Source organism: Mobula birostris, chromosome 25, assembly GCF_030028105.1.
Source record: "Mobula birostris isolate sMobBir1 chromosome 25, sMobBir1.hap1, whole genome shotgun sequence".
Lineage (NCBI taxonomy): Eukaryota > Metazoa > Chordata > Chondrichthyes > Myliobatiformes > Myliobatidae > Mobula > Mobula birostris.
Genome location: NC_092394.1, coordinates 24,385,150 through 24,403,048, shown reverse-complemented (window position 1 = coordinate 24,403,048; position 17,899 = coordinate 24,385,150).

The following is a 17,899-nucleotide window of genomic DNA, read 5'->3' as shown; positions in this document are numbered from 1 at the left end:
GTATATCAGAATGCAACAACCTACAACTCACCAGCTATGCTGTTCCTTGGTTGTGCCTTGTGTTCATGTTTGGATCTCCTCAAACCCAATCTCAGAAGGAACAGGCAGGACCAACAGCTGAGACAAATTGAGAAATTCAATGTTTCCCTCCTGGTGAGGGATGACAGAGGTGAACAAAAGTGGGTACTCAGCAGGGTTAAGGACAGAACTGGACCACTCTCTTATACAGTGGAGGTCGCATCTGATATCATCTGGAGATGACACATCAATCAGCTGAGGAGAGCAGAGTGAATTGTTAGAGGAGGAAGGTGGCCAGATCTATCAGAAACATTTCCTGCAGTCCCAGAATCAACTCTTACAGCCATTATGGAAGATGCCCAAAACCTGAAATTGCTTCAAAGCCACAAGTCTCTCTTGCCAAGCAGAGTAACCCCTCATGTCAGGAAAGACATTATCCCACAACAATAAAAAGTCTGAATAGGACAATTTAAAGTTTACTTTGCTGTGGGTGTCTGTATAGTAGTTGTATTATATAGTATACTGTGTATATAGTTAAGATGCATTCTATATTGAGCTGGAGTTTATAGCTAAGCATGGAGGAGTGTTGTGTATTTAATATTTCAGTAGTATTTGATTAATATTGTAAATATATTATTTGATTAAGCATTCTTGTATGTGTAAGTAATCCGTTACAGATTATATGTAAAAATTTGTGAATTGCATAGGGCATGACACTACCATGTGATAAGTGCAGAGTAGGCCGCCGTCGACCCCAGGGGATCACGTGTTTGCGCATCCAGTGGACTGTGTACTCTCCAGGGAGCAAGCTTGGGCAGGAAGATTTGAAGAACCGGCCGTTGCCCATGCAGCGGGTTCCCCCTCTCCATGTCACTGATGTAGTCCAAGGGAAGCGCTAATACAGCTTGGCACCAGTGTCGTCGCAGAGGTTACCAGAGTGAAGTTGTAAACAACATCAAACTGCCTTGGGGACCCCAGATCCGAAGTTTTTCCTCGGGATTTACTCCCAAAGCCTTTCCCATGGGTGGGTATGGCCGCAAGGCAGCAGAGGTTTAAAATCAGAGTTTTCCTTCTCCTAGGCAGGCTGCCGTCCAAGGCCGATGAGCCCCACCTGCCCGAAGTGATAAGTGCACTCCTCACTTAAAGTAAAAGGCAAAGTTAGACTTGCGTTCTCATCTCTCTTCTTTTCCTTTTGCCTCCCTTGATACGGCTCACAACAGTGGTGTCTTCAGTACATGGTGTTGGAGCTGTACTTAGCCCACACAGTTCAAAGCGAGCTGAACAGGGACATTAAGCACACATCCCTGCGGTGCTCCTGTGCTGATGGGCAGCACATAACACCTCACTTGGCTAATTCCTGAAATGATTTGGTAATGTAAGAACTGTTAATATTATCTAACTTGCGCCAGGTAAAATTGAACAAAGTCATTGTAAAATTCCAGCATAACTCTATGAACTCTAACCTTAACCTAAACCTTGCAGTCTATATTTTTTGTTCAATACTTTATCTAGTGGCATAGGCAAGGCTTGTGTTTATTCTCTATTACCTAGTTCCCACAAGGGTCCACTTTCTCAAACAGCAGCTGTCTCGGAGGTGAAGATGCTCCCAAAATGGAGACTTCAAGTATTTTGGTCAAGAAATGCTTACATAATATTGGAATATATCTAAATCAAGATGGTGCACAAGTTAGAAAGTTACTTGGAGCTGACAGTTTACTTTCACATCTACCACTCTAGCTGGGGGCTAAGGAACCATTGAGAAAGCCCAAAGGAATTCCTGTGAATGATGACATTGCAAAAAAAACTTCAGTGGCTATGAAATACTTTGTGATTCTCTACAATTGTGAGAGTCTCTAGAATTGTATATACTTTGATTCAGAAGAAGACAAAGGAACACATACCAATCCTCATAGAGGGACCAGAAGTGGAGAGAGTGAGCAGCTTCAAGCTCCTGGGTGTCAAGATCTCTGAGGACCTAACCTGGTCCCAACATATTGATGCAGCTACTATATTTCATTAGGAGTTTGAAGAGATTTGGTATGTCAACAAATACACTCAAAAACTTCTATAGATGAACCGTGGGGAGCATTCTGACAGGCTGCATCACTGTCTGGTATGGACGGGCTACTGCACAGGACCGAAAGAAGCTGCAGAAGGTTGTAAACCTAGTCAGCTCCATCTTGGGTACTAGCCTACAAAGTACTCAGGACACCTTTAGGGAGCGGTGTCTCAGAAAGGCAGTGTCCATTATTAAGGACCTCCAGCACCCAGGGCATGCCCTTTTCTCACTGTTACCGTCAGGTAGGAGGTACAGAAGCCTGAAGACATGCACTCAGTGATTCAGGAACAGCTTCTTCCCCCCCTGTCATCCGATTCCTAAATGGACATTGAAGACTACCTCACTTTTTAAAATATAGATTATTTCTGTTTTTGCACGATTTTTAATCTATTCAATATACATACACTGTAATTAATCGATTGATTTATTATTTTTTTCTTCTATATTATGTATTGCATTGAACTGCTGCTGTTAACAAATTTTACAACACAAGCCGGTGATAATAAACCTGATTCTGTTGTTTCCTGATGAATGATAACTTTGCAATGGGTAGTGTTTACACAGCATTCACCACAATTCTCATTCCCTCACTGGAACATTCCAATTTTCCTGTCTGGTTGAACTCCAATCGTACCAACCCTAGACGTGCGTTGCTTACTGAAGGTGGCCTTCTCACTGCTATCCATGTGATGATAAGTCATGGGATCATTCGCCAAAGTTTGCTAACGAGTGAAGTTTGCTAGGACTCCAGTGGGAGGGTTACATTTTTTTGATAAATAAATCTGTAACAGAATATGAATATGTGTGAATTCCAGGGCCATGCAAAGTCATTCCCAGTTGGAACAGCTTTGCGACTGAGAACATAACCGTAGGTTTCCCTGCTCTCAAATTTGCTTAAATCAAATGCTTATGAATACCTTTGAAATTCAGATTCATATAAGGCCTGCCTGAAAGCAAGGAAGTGTTAAAACAACAAAAATAATAGTTGGTATTTAACAATTGCTGTGACTTATATGCTTAAAAACACTGACTGGCTGAAGAGATTCTTCCTCATTTCAGTTCTAAAGGAATACGCTTTTATTCTGAGGCTATGCCTTTGGATCCCAGACTCTCCCAAGGGAAGCATCCTCTCCATATTCGCCTTATTCAAGCCCTTCAGTATCTGATAGGTTTCAATATGATCCTCCCTCATTCTTCTGAACTCCATTGAGTACAAGCTCAGAGACATAAAATGCTCCTCAAAAGTTAAGCTTTTCACTTTTGGGATTATTCTTGTGAATCTCTATGGATCTTCTGTAGGTCAGTAAACCCTTCCTTAAATAAGCTTCCAGATGTAAAATCGATTGGAGGAATCAATCTCGAGTTCAGCTCCTGCCGCTGTCTGTAGGCAGTTTGTACGTTCTCTTAACAGCATGGGTTTCCTCCAGATGCTCCAGTCCGCGCACCCCGCCCCCAAAACATTCCAAAGACGTATGGGTTAAGATTAGTAAATTGTGGGCATGCTATGTTGGCGCCTGAAGGGTGGAGATACTTGCAAGCTGCCCCAACCAGTCCTCGGGTGTGTTGGTCATTGACACAAAACATCATTCTATTTCAATGTACCTGTGACAAATAAAGCTAATCTTTATATATGGGGACTAAATTTGGAATTGCTGAGTATTTTCTAGACAATTGCTGTAAACAATAATAAACTTATGGCTGAGGGAACATAAAGAATACTTACGCTGAGTAAAACGAGTGCACAAGGTCCAACAATCTGTGTGCACACACATACATATATGGACTGTTTATATACTTGAAACAATTATATGTTTTTAGAACAATGCAATGAGGTGAAATAATTATTCACTTTCAGGGTCCTGTCGAAGGGTTTCGGCCCGAGACGTCAACTATACTTTTTTCCCTAGATGCTGCCTGGCCTCCTGAGTTCCTCCAGCATTTGTGCGTGTTGCTTAGATTTCCAGCATCTGCAGATTTTCTCTTGTTTGTCATTAAACACTTTCCTTTCTCTTGGCAGCTGCTTTGTCCAGTTTATTTGAATGAGACGGCTATACTTGCACAGGTCAACCAGGCACCGTTCAGCAAGTCAAATACACAATGAGGAGTCAATCAGCTCTGTGCTATTTCACACCTTTGGGATCTTCCAAGTGAAGCCTGAGATACAGCTTCTTCTAGGAACTAGCCCAGTAACAGGCCTATCTGCTAATGCTTCTAAGTGCAATTTTGTTGAAGATCTAACTCAATAATGAATCTTTGTGATGTTCCAGCACTGGCAAACTAATCCTTAATTTATTGTGTCCTATTTTTTTAACATTCAATTCCCATCCTTGTCTACTTGTTAAATCTTCCTCGGTATCCACTACACCCCCAATCCAGTTTACCACATTATCATTCAGATGGTTGATACAGATGACAAACAGCAATAGACCCAGGACTGGTCCCTGCGGCATACCACTAGTCACAGGCTTCAAGTCAGAGGCAACCATCTACAACCACCCTCTGGTTTCTTCCGCGAAGCCAGTGTCTAATCCAATTTACTACCTCATCTTAAATGCCATGCGACTGAACCTTCCGGACCGAACTGCGATGCTGGATCTTGTCAAAGGCATTGCTGAAGTTCATGTGGACAATATCCACTGTCTTGCTTTCACCAACTTTCCCGGTAACTTCCTTGAGAAACTCTCTAAGATTGGTTTGACACAACTTACCATGCACAAGCCATGTTGGCTGTCCTTAATCAGTCCTGTCTATCCAAATACTTATATATTTGGTCTTTCAGAATACCTTCCAGTAACTTTTTCACAACTGATCACAGGCTGACCGGCTTATAGTTTCCTGGCTTATTCTCAGAGACTGTCTTAAACAAAGAAACAACATTAGTTATCCTTCAATCCTCCAGCACCACACTTGTGGGCAAAGGATGTTTTAAATATACTCTGTTAGGACACTTGAAATTTCTGCACTAGCGTCCCACAGGGTCTGAGGGAACATCTTGTCAGGCCCTGAGGATTTATCTATCCTAGTTTGTCCCAAGACAGCAAACACTTCCTCTTCCTCCTCTGTAATCTGTATGGGGTTGATGAAGTTGCTGCAGCAAGGTTTAACAAAGTTGATTGTCTCGCTCGACGTAAGAACTGGAATTTGATCATAAGCAAAGTGGAAGATTGGAAACCTGATTGCATGAGGACTAACCGATCAGTAGGGATGGAATACAGAGGTATAAATACCACTGGACTAGACATGTCCAGGCATAATCCCTGAAGAAGATGGCAGAGTTTGTCTTCGTAGCGTCTGTTATAATCGATACCTGTACCTGGATGGAAGCCCAATAAGAGTTCATTCATCATAGCCACTGGGAAAGCACTAGATCTTTTTTGCTGCAGCATTTCCTCATTTCTATAGACTCTGTGTCCATCTCCCAAATAAATACAGATGGAAAAAATCCATTTAAGATCTTCCCCATCTCCTTTGGTTCTACGCATAGATTACCACTCTGATCTTTTGGAACACCAGTTTTGTTTTGCCCTTGATATATCTTTAGAAGTCCTTAGGATTCTCCTTCACCTTGTCTGCTAGAGCAACCTCGTGTCTTCTGTTAGCCCTTCTGATTTCCTTAAGTGTTCTCTTGCATTTCTTGTACTCCTCAAGTACCTCGTATGTTCCTGCCTGCCTATACTTGCTATGCACCTCCTTCTTTTTCTTAACCAGGGCCTCAATATCTCTCAAAAACCATGGTTTCCTGAACGTAATATCCTTGCCTTTTATTCTGATAGGAAGATACAAACTCTACTCTTAAAATATCACTTTTGAAGGCCTCCCACTTACCAAACACACCTTTCCCAGAAAACAGCCTGTCTCAATCCCCATTTGTCTGATCCTTTCTGATACCATCAAAATTGGCCTTTCCCCAATTTAGAATCTGAACCTGAAGACAGAACTGTCCTTCTCCATTATTACCTCAATACTAATGGCATTGTGATCACTAGATGCAAAGTGTTCCCCTACACAAACTTTTGTCACCGGCCCTGTCTCATTCCCTCATAGGAGATCTAGTATTGCACTCTCCCTATTTGAGACTTAAGTAGACAGTTAATTTAGGAGTTATTTTGAGAGTTAATTAGAGAGAAATTTGGGAGTTGAAATCACCTATTATCACAACCATATGTTTCTTGCAACAGTCCACTCTCTTCTCCTTTCAGATTCCTTTTTCAGCCCTTTACTTTTTCCTGCTATCACCTCCCATCTTCTCACTTCATCACCCTTTGATACTAGAACATACAATCATCACAGCGATATTTGATTCTGTGCTTCACACTCCCTGGATTACAAATATTAAATATTAAAAATAGTTTAAATTAGTAAATATTAAACATTTAAATTATAAATCATAAATAGAAAATAGAAAAGGGAAAGTAAGGTAGTGCAAAAAAATCCAAGAGACAGGTCTGGATATTTGGAGGGTACGGCCCAGATCCGGGTCAGGATCCGTTCAGCAGTCTTATCACAGTTGGAAAGAAGCTGATCCCAAATCTGGCCGTACGAGTCTTCAAGCTCCTGAGCCTTCTCCCGGAGGGAAGAGGGACAAAAAGTGTGTAGGCTGGGTGGATCGTGTCCTTGATTATCCTGGCAGCGCTGCTCCGACAGCATGCAGTGTAAAGTGAGTCCAAGGACGGAAGATTGGCTTGTGTGATGTGCTGGACTGTGTTCATGATCTTCTGCATCTTCTTCCTGTCTTGGACAGGACAACTTCCATACCAGGTTGTGATGCACCCCAGAAGAATGCGTTCTACGGTGCGTCTATAAAAATTAGTAATCTTGTACAACATCAACATAACATCCCATCTCCTGTATTCAATACTTTGATTTATGAAGCCAATGTGTCAAAAGCTTTCTTTAAGCTTCCATTTATCTGTGCCACAACTTTCTATGAATTATGGACCCTTTGGAACATCGTACTCCTCAGCGCCCTACTGATCGCTGTGTAACTCCTACCTGAGTTGGTCCTGCCAAAATGCAACTCCTCGCACTTGGCTGTACTAAATTCCATCTGCCATTTTTTCACCCATTTTTCCAGCTGGTCCAGATCCTGCTGCAAGTAGGGGAGGGGAGGAGAAGATGGCGGCGCAAGGCAGCTCGCGCAGCCGCTCCGAAATGATATCGTATTTGTTAAGTAGGGGCCATGCACAATCCTGATTTGATGGAGACAGACGTGAGAAGCATAGAGGAACATCTGGAGAAACTTCTGAAATGCCTGCTCCGCTGCCGCTGCTACTGTGCGATCGAGAATCTCTGGAAGGGAAGGCCCCCAAATTCTCGGCTTTGCCTATTGCCTGTTGCCGGGGCCGGGGTCGAAGCGCTCGGCAGAGATGGTGCTCGGTGCACGGTGTCGGAGGGCTGGTCGGAGACTCGAAGTTTTCAGACGGACTCAAGAGTCAGCTGTGGTCGGGTGCTTCCAGGGTGCTGCATTGGCAAGTTTGCAACGCTGGGGGTTCATGGCAGGGATCCTTCTACCATCTGCGTGAGATGATGGGACTTTCAAGAGACTTTGAGACTTTTTTTTAACCGTGCCCATGGTCTGTTCTTTATCAAGTTACGGTATTGCTTTGCACTGTTGTAACTATATGTTATAATTATGTGGTTTTTGTCAGTTTTTCAGTCTTGATTTGTCTTGTGTTTCTGTGATATCATTCTGGAGGAACATTGTATCATTTCTTAATGCATGCATTACTAAATGACAATAAAAGAGGACTGCCTGTCCTCATAATCTAAAAAAAAGTTCTGATTGTCTTCCTCACTGTCCACTACACCCCCAGTCTTGGTGCCATATGCAAATTTGCTGATCCAGTTAACCACATTTTCATCCCAGGTCATTGATACAGATGACAAGCAACAACAGACCCAGCACTGGTCACTATGACACAGGCCTGCAGTCAGAGAGGCAGCCATCTACAGCCACTCTCTAGCTTCTTCCCCAAAGCCACTGTACTACCTCATCTTGAATGCCTACATAAATGTGATATATTAGTGAACCTGAGTCTGAATATCCATTTAAACAGCTCCTGTAACATGGCAAAATCTTCCAAATGTGTTTCCGAGAGTCTGTGACATAAAATGAAAGAGCCAGGTCTCAAGAGAAGTAATTACGGGAGATCACCAGAAGGTTGGTCAGAGATGTTGGTCTTAAGGAGAAAGAAAGTGGAAAGAGAAGCAGAGAGATGGCAAGGTTTAGGTGGTGGCTTTCAGTACTTAGGAAATTAGCAGCTGTAAACATGATCACCAGTGATTAAACCTGGTGCTGATCACAATGTCAGTACTTAAGAAATGTAGATAAAATAACAGGTGGGATGTGGCAATAATGGGTTAGTGAACAGAGGTGGGAATTTTAGATTTGAGATAGTGCTTACTTGTGGGCCAGTTTTTGTCAGAAAGTTACAGGGATGGGGTGTGTGGGGTTGAATGAGAATTAGAGCATGGTCAGTAAATTTTATAGACAGTGGAATGAAATATGTTTTGAACAAAACCAAATGAAAAGACAACAAAAGCACCCCACACACGACGAGCAATATCTTTGTTACTGACTTTGTAATTTGTCACTATAAAAAAATAAATATAATTTTTTACACAATTCAGTCAGGGAACAATGTGAAGAATTTAATGTGCTGCTTTTACAGACTATTCTTCAATTGAGAAGACCATCCAATCAATAGTTAATGACATATTAATGACTCAAGCTATGAGCAAAGCAAAGCATGTTTTTGAAAAAGGCTTCTTTGTAGAAACTAAAGCTGTCTAGTGTTTTCCTCACCAGCCTTTTGTCCAATTACATTGTGTGCAAAGACATCTATGGAATAATTTTCTATCAAACTGAATTGATCAATGGTGATTGTTCTCAGAAGAAGTCTATAGAATCTTGGTTGTACATATTGTTCACATAATACAGGATGTTGTTGAACGACTTTACCTTTTTCCTCAATGCAGTGTATCCAATTACTCAGTGCCCAGGCACTCTTCTAGCGGATAATGAATGAATAATGGCGTTTGGCAGGGAAGACGTGACTATCCGGTTAGTTGCAGCTCTCAGCAGTGATGGGATCTGCTTTATACGAATTATGCCATATCTGTTGATGGCTTATATTGAAGTTTTATATAAACTGTAATCAGAGACAAAAAAAAAGAAAACACTGGGACTCTGCACGGGAGCAGAGAGGAAAGGAGACCCACTTAATAAGAACTGGGAAGCTGCTCTGCTTTGACTTTCTTTCTTACCCGTTTCCTTTCTTCTCTCTCCGTTCCACTTGTTTGCTGATGTTTATTGCCTATATGTCATCTCTTCCTCCCAAGGTTGTCACAGCGACAGGCTCTGTCAAGAATTCTACATCCGAGGAGAACGCACTGGACATTGGGAACTTCAAAGGAATGGACCCTGGGTTTAACCCTCCTGTTGTTAGGGAATGATGCTGAGCACTATACAGGGGAGGCCGCTTTCACAGGCAGAGATGAGCCGTGTGAGTGGAGGAGGAGTCACGGAATAGACTCAATCCAGGCCGCTCGGCAGGCCCAGAGGGACAAGGAGTTGGGAAATTTCAACAAGACATGGGTAGTGTTACTTATTCTTATTAATCCTGAGCAACGGTGGTTTATGGCATTCATTGCCTGTTCTTCATAGCACTTGAGTAGGTGAGTTGAGTGCTGGTGAAGGCAGGTAAAGTGGGGTAATGCCTCTCCTTCATTCCATCCCCCCAAACCCTCACCACCATTTAGGGGCTCTAAACAGCCCTTCCAGGTAGGCAGAGATGGTCCACATGGTCTATTTATTCAGTCTGGCCTCCTCTACCTTGATGATACCAAGCTTAGACAGGCAATCATTATACAGAACACCTATACTCTCTCCACAATGGCCATCTTAAGCTTCCGGTTTACATGTCATTTTAACTCTCCTTGTCACTTGTTTTCATTCTAGATTCCAGCATCTTTTTTAGCTTCTTAGATTCCATTAGCCCAGATCGTTTAAATATCTGATTATAAAGTCACTCTTCCACAGCAAAGATTTATAACAAATGTTTGAACAAATAGCAAGCCATTAAATCAATAAATTTAAATAACTTAAATAAACAGCAGGGCATTAAAGTTTCAACTTCCAGATTTGGAGACGATTTATAGCTGGTACAAACATAAAATTGACATAATGGAGGAGGTACACATATAAATTTATTATGAATATCAGGCCCTTAGAATAACTTGATCTGGAAGGGCAGTTATATATACCGTGTGATAAGTTGAAACTAATGAAAGGGTTAACGTATGAGGAGTATTTGATGGTTCTGGGCCTGTACTCGCTGGAGTTTAGAACAATAAGGGGGATCTTATTGAAACCTATCGAGTACTGAAAGGCCTAGGTAGAGTGGACGTGGAGAGGGTATTTCTTATAATGAAGGGATCTAGGACCAAAGGGCACAGACTCAAAATAGAAGTACATCCCTTTAGAACAGAGGAGGAATTCTTTTAGCCACGGGGTGGTGAATCTGTGGAATTCATTGCCACTGCGCTGTGGAGGTCAATTCATTGGGTATATGAAAGGAAATGGTTGATAGGTTCTTGATTAGTAAGGGTGTCAAAGGTCACAGGGCAAAGGAAGGAGAATGGGATCTGAGGAATAATATATCAATCATGATGGAATGGTGGAGCAGACTCAATGGACCAAATGGCCTGATTCTGCTCTTATGTCTCATGGTCTTATGGTTTACTGTATGTGCTAATGCCATAGTAGACCAAAGGAAGTTCTGCACATCAGCCTGTCATTTATTTGGTAGCAAAGAACAAGCATCTGGAGAACCTCAGCAGGCTGAGTAGCATCTAAGGCAGGGAAAGCTCAAGGTAACCATATGTTCTGTTAGGCAAATGAGAGTGTTGGTGCAGGAGAGCTGGTTGTATTTTTGTTGCAAAAAGAAGCAGAGGGTATTAAAGACCTTCCTGGAGGCGCACGTCCATCGTGAAGAAAATCAGAAGTTGTCAAAATGGAGGTATGGTTCTTAATTTGTCACTTGGCCAATCCTTAGAGAGGGTTAGAACCAGAATCAGGTTTGTTATCACCGACATGTCATGAAATTTGTCATTTTGTAGCAGCAGTACAGTGTAATACATAAAAATTACTATAAGTTATTAGATTAGATTCAACTTTATTGTCATTGTGCCGAGCACAGATACAAAGCCAATGAAATGCATTTAGCATCTGACCAGAAATGCAAAGAATAGTGTTATTCACAAAATAACTGCAAATTTAAAAAGTGCTACAGCACACAAATATAAAAGTACTGAAACAGTACAATATGGGTGCAATACTGCTTAGCGCTGTGATGTGAGGTTCAGCAGTGTCACAGCCTCAGGGAAGAAGCTCTTCCTGTGCCTGCTGGTGCAGGAGCGGAGGCTCCTGTAGCGCCTACCGGATGGGAGGAGAGTAAAAAGTCTATGGTTAGGGTAAGATGCATCCTTGATAATGATTTTCGCCCTGCCCAGGCGCGTTTATAATAAGAAGTATAAAAAATCAATAAGTAGTACAAAAAGAGCATAAAGTTGTGTTCATGAATTCATGGTCCGCTCAGAAATCTGATGGCGGAGGAGAAGAACCTGTTCTGGAAATGTTATTTCATTTTTAAATCTTTTTTATTGATTATTATTGAGATTTACAAAAAAAATACATTCAAGTAATCAAGCCAACATGTCAATATGTACAATGAGGAATTAAATTACCAAATAACTGATTAACAAATCAGAAAATGTTAAATGTGTTTCTTCAGGCTCCTGTACCTCCTCCCCAATGGAAGCAATAAGAAGAGAATGTGTCCGGGTGGTGAGGGTCCTTTAAGACAAGATGGCGCCAGCAACCAAAGGCAACATTTTGCAGACAACTCACAAAACTACTAGATACTCTTGTTCAGCCTTTCGCAACCTTTGTGCCCTGGAGGAACCCTTGAAATAATTTTCAGGTCTCAGGGAACTCCTGCGTAAAAAGTTATTATATCTGCAGCTCACGGGATGGTAACGTGTGAGTTGTAGGTATAATAATCCAAAAATAATTGTCAAAGCTCTAATGAATTTTTAGCCAACTTTTCTTGAAAAAAACAGGAAGTTAAGCTTAGCTTACCTTTCTTGAAATAAATCTTTCTTTTCCTTCCATGAATTTTAAAAACTCATAAGGAAAACATAATAAATTACTGTTAAATAACAGACTTAAGCCAAAATGGGATTTAATTTTTCTAAAGGTAGGCTTGGTAGATTTAATTTAAATGAAGCTTGTAAATTGATTTTAGTTAATGCTATTTACGATATGAAATTTTATTGACAACATTGAATAGTGAAGTTACTAAAAACCAAAGCAATTGAATAAAAATAAATCCTAAGACACAATTTTATACAAGACTTCAAAAAAATATTTTCTTACTAAGTGACATAATCAGGCTCAAATATAGACTTAATATGTGAAACCTGTGCTTGTTTTTTGCTGTATAAGTCAATCAGCGGCGCGTAAGGGGAAGTTGGAGGGGGTATTTTGGGAGGGAGAGGCTGACGTCACAGCCCTGGTTGGGCAAGTCAATTTGATGCTCGTAAAACGCATTCACACTCCCCATCAGCCTACCGCCCTCCCCTCCGTGCAATAAAGCACTCACCAATTATCAACAGCCTCCCCTATCTTGCATCAGAAACTAAGAATGGACTCAACCAAATAAACACGGTCCTGCTGCACACTGCTGTACTGGACTGAGCGACCTCCAATGAAATTGTTAATGGGGTTGCTCGGTCACTGCCCACCACTGTGAGCACTAGCATCATGCATGGCGCAAACTTCAGAAAACGATGTAGTCATCACCGGAGAGGCAGTGCGCACGGCCTCTCCGGTGATGAATATCTGTTATTTGTCCAGTAGGGTGCCGTGCACAATTCTGATTTGATGGAGGCAGACGTGAGAGCATGGAGGAACATCTGGTGAAACTTCTGCAATGCCTGTTTCGCTGTCGCTGCTACTGTGCGATCTGAAATCTCTGGAGGGGAAAGCCCCGAATCCTTGGCTTTGCTTGTTGCTCAGCGGCCAGGGCGGGGTTGAAGCGTGCGGCAGAGATGATGCTTGGTGCTCTGTGTCGGAGGGCTGGTCAGAGGCTCAAAGTTTTCAGACGGACTCAGAGTCGGACTGTGGTCGGGTGCTTCCAGGATGCTGCATCGGCAAATTTGCGGCGCTGGAGGCTCATGGCAGGGAGAGTTCCTCCCTTCTACCGTCTCCTTGAGATGTTGGGGCTATTGGGACTTTGAGACTTTTTTTTACTGTGCCCATTATGGTATTGCTTTGCACTTTTGTAACTATATGTTATAATTATGTGGTTCTTGTCAGTTTTAGTCTTGGTCTGTCCTGTGTTTCTGTGATATCATACTGGAGGAACATTGTATCATTTTTTAATGCACGCATTTCTAAATGACAATAGACGAGGACTGAGTGTCCTCATAATCTAATCTAATCTAATTTTTTTTAATCACAATCTCTCCTGGAACTCCTAGTGACCTCTCGCGGTTGAGAAACCCTGATCTAGTAGATATACTTCTTGCTCTGAATTGCAATCAATGCAGTCTGCAGCTTGTACTTTCCCTTTTAAAGATGGTCCGTTGAATTGATTAAATGATCCGCCACTTTTGCGATTGCCTGGAGGATTCGGTGAATCAGACTCTCAAGAGTGCAGCTACAGCCATGGCAGCCATTGCTGGGGGTGCACGCTGTGTCGAAGCCCGATAGTGGAATACGAGTAGGGTTGCCAACTGTCCTGTATTAGCCGGGACATCCCGTATATTGGGCTAAATTGGTTTGTCCCATACGGGACTGCCCTTGTCCTGTATTCCCCCTGCTATGGTAGAGCGTTGCAATGAAACCATTCGTAAGCCGAAATGGTGTAAAGCGAAGAAGCAATTACCATTAATTTATATGGGAAATTTTTTTGATTGTTCCCAGACCCAAAAAATAACCTACTAAATCATACCAAATAACAGATAAAACCTAAAATAACACGAACATATAATAAAAGCAGGAATGATATGATAAATACACAGCCTATATGAAGTAGAAATAATGTATGTACAGTGTAGTTTCACTTAATAGAATCTGGAAGATTAAGCCAAAACTGATTTGTAGAAAAAAAAATCGGCATATACACGCATGCGCACGTCGCGTATGTGCACGTGACGCATGCGCACACTGGTGCCCGCGCAAGGTTTCATGGTCATGGTAGTCTTTCTTGGGGTAAACACAAGTGTCCCATAATTGACTGCTACATTTGTCCCTTATTTGGGAGTGAGAAAGTTGGCAATCCTAAATACAAGCCCATGGTCAGCTCCATTGCACTGCGCCAACTAAAGCGTCAAGCATGATCAAAATTGTCGAGGATGAGAGCAAAAAACAAACCGGTGTTCAGCAAAATCTGCCTGCGTTTCACCGATCTCCCCCTCTTCTCACTACTACCATCAGGCGGGAGGTGCAGGAGTCTTAGGTCCCACACCGCCAGCTTCAGGAGCAATTGTTACCCTGCAGCCATCGGGCTCCAGGACCATCTTCGCTCTCCTCAGTATTGAACGGGCTCCACAGCTGTGGACCCAATTCCACGGACTCTACAGCTTATGATCCAAGTGCCCTTGTTTATTTTTTTAACTATTTGCGCGATTTATCCTCGTTTTGCAAATTGGCTATACCGCAGTCTTGTTGTTTGTGTTCTATTGTGCTTTGTTTTGTGAGTGCCTGCAAGAAGATAATTCTCAAGGTTGTATATGATCTACTGTACATACTTTGAGATTAAATTAGAATTTTGAACATTGATGGATGCCACTTTCTTGAGGCATCACCTATTGAAGGTGTCCTCAATGGTGGGGAGGCCAGTGGCCATGATGGGACGATAAAGAGGTAACGTTCTCCTCAGTAACGTTATCCTAAAGAATTTGTAGTTTTCATGTATAAACTGTACAATGCAGCACTTATGTAACTATTAAAATTTTCAGTGAAGTTGTCGCTTATTGTCTATTAACCAGACAGCGAGTACAAGAACACCAACATTGAAATCTGTGATAATAAGTGTTTGTTGTCACTCAGCGGTGGGGCTTTCAGCCCTAAGTCAATAAGCTGTGGGTTCAGGTTCCATCTGAGATGCTGAGACATTAGAACTTATTTTCTAGTCTACTGTCTTAGGCACATATATACAGCTAGGGTGCCTGACACTTTTGCATAGTACTGTAGCAATTTTTTGTATTGCTCTGTACTGCTACAGCAAAAAGAAGAACAAATTTCATAACATATGTGAGCAATGATAGACCTGATTCTGATACGGGTTTCTATTGTGGACTGAGAGTGGGAAGGGGGCAGGGAGAGGGGAATCATGATTGGGAAGATGGGAAGGGAGAAGGGAGGGAGTAGGAAGCACCAGGAAGATATCCTGTAATGATCAAAAAACCATTTGTTTGGAATCAAATGAGCTTGCCTGATGTCTCAGAGCTGGGTGTGTCTTCATCCATGCCACCTCCCGCGCCGGCATTCTTTCTCTGCCACCTGTCCCACACCCCTCCTGTGGCACTCCATCCTTGCCATTCCCAAAATCGCGGCAGATTTACAAACATGCTCTCAGCTCCACATTGACAAATACAATACTGTGCAAGACATACAAAATGCTGGTGGAACACAGCAGGCCGGGCAGCATCAATAGGAAGAACTTTGCAGTACTGTGCAAATGTCTTTGGCACCCTAGTTATATATATGTGCCTAAGTTTTTTGCACAGTACTGTCCATAGAAAAGCCATATTGTTTGAGGTGTTGTTTTTCTGAAGTGACATACTTCAAAAGCAAGCATGAATTGTTTGCTCAGTACTTACTATCAGCACCTTTAGCATCAGATTATCTGGTCATTATCATTCTCAGTTTGTGGGAGTTTATGATGCACAAATGGACCACAGCTATTTAGATTATGAAGACACGCAGTCCTCTTTTATTGTCATTTAGTAATGCTTGCATTAAAAAATGATACAATATTCCTCCTATGTGATATCACAAAACACAGGACAGACAAAGACTGAAAAAACTGACAAAACCATATAATTATAACATATAGTTACAACAGTGCAACAATACCATAACTTGATGAAGAAGTCCATGAGCACAGTAAAAGTTCAAAGTCTCTCAAATGTCCCACATCTCACGCAGACGGGAGAAGGAAGAAAAACTCTCCCTGCCATGCCGACCACAATCTGACTCTGAGTCATCCGAAAACTTCAAGCTCTGATCAGCTCTCTGACAGCGAGTACTGGGCGCCATCTCTGTCTGAGCAATTCGTCCTCAACCTCGGTCACCAACAGCAGGCAAAACCAGGGATTTTGAGGCCTACCCTCCGAAAGATTCCTGACCACGCAGTAACGACAGCAGCGAACGAGCATTTCAGAAATTTCTCCAGATGTTCCTCTGTGCTTTCATGTCCATTCTCCATCAAATCAGAATTGTCCACGGACCCTATTTAACAGATACGATATCATTTTTCACCAGAGGGCAGAGCACACTCGTGGTGCGCTGCTCTCTCTCCTCCCGCCTTGGTTTCTACAACATAACCTCTAAAGAAAAGTAAAACTGCAGATGCTTGAAACTGAATGAAAAACGAAAGTGTTGGAAAGACTCAGTCAGAATTGAGAAAGTGCCCCTGACCACAAACATTACCTGATTTCTCTTTCCACAGATGCTGATTAACTGGCTGAGTTCTTCCAGCGTTTTTGTTTTTAAAACATTTATTTTGCTGCAAAGAACCTGAGATCACCAACGGTACAACATAAATATACTTAATTTTCAAACAGTGAGTTTAAATATTAACCTTATACACTCAAGCTTTCGGACAAGGCTCTGGACAAGTACACAGTTAATTAATGGGGTGTATTTATTGTTGAAGTCTTTGCAATAGGTGGTGTGTGCTGATAATAATCTTAACTGCTCTACCATGGAGCAGAGATTTTTGCTTACGGGAGATACTAGAGTTAACAGCAGTCAAAGTGACATAAATCACCTTTCTTTGCAAAGCAGCTGCACTCCCTCTTCCTGAAAACTGATTAAGTTCTCATCCTGAGCCACGCCCCTTTTCTCAGACCCAGTAGCCTGGGAACGCTCAGCATTTGCAAGTTTCAGAATCAGAGATGTGACTAACATCTTCGCTGATCACTGACCCAGGACACCACAGGGTAGGGCAGTGAAGCACCCCCCCCTCACTAACTACTCCAAGGCCCTGGCCACCTCAGGGGGATGGGGGTGGGTCGAAGGGGGATGGTATGGGAGGAATATCCTCTGAGCTAAAGGAAAATTTATTGCAGAGCTCATTCAAATGAGGGACCGTAACTGGCAACCTGCTTACTCACAGTTGGCAAGTTGTGCGTGTAGACCATGTGACATTTCCCTCCTGCCCAGTAAGTAAACATCCTGTGAACTCAAGTCGCACTAGCAAGCCACCTCAGCAACCAGCTGTGTTCAGCCAATTTTCACTGTTATCCACTAATCTTCTCACCTGATAATCCTTTCATCTGCTCTCTCAGTGACTGATCTGGTGTTTGTACTGTTAATTTTCAGGTAAATTTATAAACTGTGTTAACAGAGCAAACACAGACAACCTGGGTCTAACTTAACCCAATACACTTTGCAGTGGTTGGCTTTAAGTCAGAGTTCTCTGTGCACTGCAACGTGAGGTCACAATGACACCAGTTACATTTTAAAGTGTTTCTTCTTACTTTGCAAGTGACCGCACAAGTAGAAAGGGTGTCAAGGAAAGCGCATTG